The sequence below is a fragment of the Balaenoptera acutorostrata genome, chromosome X (genome assembly GCF_949987535.1).
Source record: "Balaenoptera acutorostrata chromosome X, mBalAcu1.1, whole genome shotgun sequence".
Lineage (NCBI taxonomy): Eukaryota > Metazoa > Chordata > Mammalia > Artiodactyla > Balaenopteridae > Balaenoptera > Balaenoptera acutorostrata.
The window spans coordinates 44607359-44611867 of NC_080085.1; the positions used below are offsets into that span (position 1 = coordinate 44607359).

Sequence of the window (4509 nt, forward strand, 5' to 3'; positions counted from 1 at the left end):
GCACACGCACACCTTTCACCCTGAGCGCCAACTCGGCGACCACTGTGCCTGTCCCAGACAGACAGCCAATGGGAAGTGGGCAGGTGAGGAGGGAGGGGCAGGAATAGCGGGATTTCCGGCGCCGCTTGACGCCCCGGAAGAGTTTATTCCGGCAATCTCGCGGCGACCAATCACCGCCCAGAACGCTTTCTCGATTTCGACCCCGCCCCCCACACGCATCCCGGAGCCAATCTCTGGCTCCGTTGCTGTCCCCACCTGGATGTGACCATGCAGAAACGAAGGGGTGAACCTGGAGTAGATAGAAAAGAAGGCTGCAGGCTGAGACCAGGTGTCCAATCACCCTCGAATGTGCTGGGAAGATGGAGTGTTTACAATGGGGATGGACCCAGCGGCGCCCTGAGTGCCTCCGCTGGGACCCATGGTTGATGCCCGACGTGGTGTAAGGGGACCCTCAGTGTTGTCACAGCGCTCAGTGGATTATTCCAGAACGGACGCCCCCTCCCCAATGGTTCCTTCCCGACTCGAAGGTCTTCCCTCTGCCCCTCAGTGGTACGTTCCACGACAGAACCGTTTCATCTCGCGCGCCCCTTGGTGGTGGGATCGGGGAACAGCGGATGTAGATGCCCGCGGACCATTGCTGGCGGGTTCCCAAAGGGAGGGAGGGCACAGTTAGGATGAAACCCTCGCAATTCTCTGGAGTCTTGGATCTGGGAAAAAGTCTTCCTACGTGGAAAGTTACCTCCCTGCAGTGACACCACTATAACAGGGAGCATTACAAGAAGTTTTCTCTGTGCTGGGCCTTGTGATTGCTTGTGCCTCCCTGGGTAATACAGAATAGGCCTAGTGGGGCAAGCCAGCCACAGCCCCCCAACGGGCAGGAGGGATAAAGCTCCAGACTGGGATCAGAAGGCCTGGTGAGGGGCAGGCCTCTGTCCTTGACTGTAATCGGTGGAAAGGACAACCGTGCCTTCGGTTCCGTTAGGAAAGGGGACATCTCCCAGGGGTCCCAAAGACACTGACTACATGAGATAAAGACCATGGGCTCTGTCACCGTTCTGTTACCCCGTACATGTACCCTAGCGGAATCCTCGCCCTTTCTAGCTATGCCTGTCGGGACAGCCAGTTCTGGAGTAGTCCAACTCAGTAAAATGTACATTCTGAAAATGCCCACGCGCACACGAACACGCTCTCGCCCTGAACTCCAACTCGGCTACAGCCTTGCGGGGGGAGGGGGAGGGAATAGCGGGATTTCCGGCTCCGCTTTGCGTACCGGAAGAGCTTATTCCGGCAATCTCGTGGCGACCAATCACCGCTCAGAACGCTTTCCGGCCCTGCAATCCCGGAGCCAATCTCTCGCCCCGTTGCCATCCCCACCTGAATGTGACCAGGTAGAAACGAAGGGGTGACCCGGACACCCCCAGGAGGTGATACGCAGGGCGGTGGGGGGGGGTGCTGTTTCTCACTTCAGTCCTATCTTCCCACTTTATTCTGTGGGTCTAATGTGAATGTGAAACTTTAGCATGCATCGCAGTCACCTGGAGGGCTTGTTAAAACACTGATTGCTGCCCCCCCATTCCCGAGTTTCTGATTTAGTGGGTCCTTGGCGGGGCCCGAGAATTTGCATTTCTAACCAGGCTCAGTGTCCCTCCTACACAACTAAGTGGTGGACTCTAGCATTCCTACCTCCCTCCACCACGTTATTTGTGAACTGTTCCTTCCCTTCTCTCCCCCCCTCCTTACCCCCCAACACATCCAAACGTACAGTCTCATCGCCAGACCCTGAAGATCTTGAAGGGAGCAAAGGTCTAAGCATCCTGTTCACTGCCGCAGAGCGCTTGCCCCAAGAATGATGTGAGGAGCCCATAAACAAGCTTTACTTCTCCTGCACCACTGATGGACAGCATCGTGGCAGCATGTATCAAAGTGAAAAATCCTTACAATGCTAGGTCGGTGAGGGTAGAGACTTTTTTTTTTGTCTAGTACGGCCAGTCTCCCCAGTGCCCAGCACATAGTAGGCGCTCAGTGGATGATTGGTGAATGACTGAGTTTGGACCCAGCAGCTCCACTTTAAAACTGTATAATCAACATACACATTCACAGAGTTGTGTGTAGAAGGAAGGTAGTAGCAAACAATTGTGTAAAACCTCTTTATGTCCATTAAGAGTCGATGATGGTTGGATTGTAAACAAACGGTGAGGGGTTCATGTTATACCATGGAGCACACACTGGCCATGGAACAGCATGAGGGGACCAGTGTGTACTGATCAGAGGGATCTTCTTCAGGACATGCTGTTAATATTAGGTGGGAGGGGAAGCAAATGGGAGATGCTCATAGTGGGGCCTGCTCTGTGTTTGTGTGTGTGTGTGGTTTAAATACAGGGAAATATTTTTGAAAGGAACAAGGAAGCACCTATAACTAGCCCCACTGTTTGGCCCAGGAAGTAGAGAATGTGGAGGAATGTGATGACCTGTGTAGTCCATGTACTGATGTACTAATGGAATCTTTCACAGCAGCCACTTATTCACGTATTATTCGAATAACTCTGTCTAAAGCAAAGTCATGTGGTGAAAACAATACCTGTACCACAGAGCATTTGTGTGTGAGGGTATCTGGAGGGTCTCCAGCAACAGGGTTCTCAAACTTACATGCCCCAGGGCCAGGCAGTTATTGTGCATTAGGGAACGCAGCTCATGTGAGGGTAAGGAAGGGCAGCACATGGGTATGGTAAATGTTCCCTGCCAACCTGCTTCCGGTGTGGGTACGATAGAGAAGATGGGGCTGGCACAGAGCCCAGACCCTCACAACAACCTCCTCAGCATCATAAATAGTGGTAATTGTCAGGATAGCAACAGTTGTTACATCGTTACACTGATGTAAACTCCTTGGGAGCATCCCTCCACCTCTTCATCACAGGACACACACACATGTCAGATGAGGAAGATAACCGATCCTCTGAACACAGCATTCAAGGACTAATTAAGACTGACTTAGGAATTGGTTCTGCCCATGTTGAATTAACAGGTTTGGATTATCCTCCCACTTTAAGTAACTAAAAATTTGGAAGTGACGGTCTTCAGAAGCACTACAACTGGCATGCAGGATGCTGATACCTGAGAGAAGGGGGAAAATGAGGTGAGCACTACAGTTTCCCCCAGCTTACTTCCTGGAGAGGATTTCCAGGCATCAGTGCAGGGAGCGGGAACCCAGACAGAGGCCAGCGTGTGGGTACGATAGAGAAGATGGGGCTGGCGCAGACCCCAGACCCTCACCCTGTCTGAGGGGCATCCACAATGCTGCTATCGCCTACTATCTCTGTGCAGGAATGAGACCCCTGCATGGGCAGGGGTTGTGATTTTCCCAGAGAAGCTGGAGGTCTGGGTTTTTGTCATATACTGCTTTTTTTTTTAAATGATAGAAATTAAAGTGAAAAAAATTGTGGTTCAATCTAACTCTGTGTAAGTCATGTAGAACAATATGTCTGGGAGCAGGATTGAGTCTGAGCGCTCCTTTTTGGAGCCCTTTTAGAAGACAGCAGGAGCTCAGGAAATGGTTTGTGAAGTAATGAATGAGTGAATGAATGAACGAACAAATTCAGGAGTTAACATTAACATCCAGAAGGGTCCTTGTTCTCAGCCAGGGATGTTCCCTCTGATTCCCATACAGTCCTCTTTCTCCTCCGTTCTTAGGGTCCTCAGTCGACACTGCAATCCCCCGCATCGGTAGGCATCATCACTGCCCTTCAACCCCTTCGTCCACTCGGTGTATCTTCCCAGTACTCACTGCCCACAGCAGCCCACTCTGATTCCTTCTTCCACTTTTCAGCCCCAGCAGAGCCCCATCTGGAATAGATGTCTCCACGGCCTAGCCCGAACACTGGCACTGGTTCTGGCATTGGGTTCTGACATTTCCCTGAGTGTCGATCTCAGCTTGTCCTCTTCATATCAGCTGTGTGACTGGTTCATTCCCTTTCTCTCCCTGTTCCTCCGTCTTCTCCACTGTGAAATAGTATCAATCCTCACAAGCTTTCACGAAGTGTAAATGAGATGATCCCAATAAGAGTTTTCGCAGGGCCTGGCACAGAATAAATGTGAGATAAATATTAGCCAGTATTATTAATGTTTTTGTCATTATTATTGTTTCCAGAGATGCTCTATTTTAACCATCAGTTAACTCCTTCTAACATCCTTGGGAGGTGGTTATTATTATTAATCACTATTTTACAGATGAGTAAACTGATGTACTGTGCATCAGCTCACTAACTTACTCAAGCTCACCAGAGGGGGAAACACCATACTCATACCCAGGTCTGTCTGGTCACAGAGCTCCGGCCCATTACCCCTGTCTGTGCCTTATTCCACATCAATATCAGTGACAGCAGTAGCCACTGATATCAGAAAGACAGTCAAAGCCAGTCAAGACCGCACCTGCATAATCCCGGAAAGAAATGTGGTCCCCACCACATGAATAGGAAAGACCAGATATTCGGAGTACTCTCAGTCTCAGTGACC

General features: G+C 50.7%; 1 long non-coding RNA gene across 1 annotated transcript; it reads left to right on the plus strand.

The window, feature by feature from the left end:
* Positions 1-1292: 1292 nt before the first annotated feature.
* On the plus strand, positions 1293-4067 carry LOC130706496 (uncharacterized). Its single transcript, XR_009006729.1, has 4 exons — positions 1293-1388; positions 1765-1946; positions 3023-3133; positions 3688-4067. It is a non-coding gene; the product is annotated as an uncharacterized LOC130706496 (long non-coding RNA).
* Positions 4068-4509: the final 442 nt, after the last annotated feature.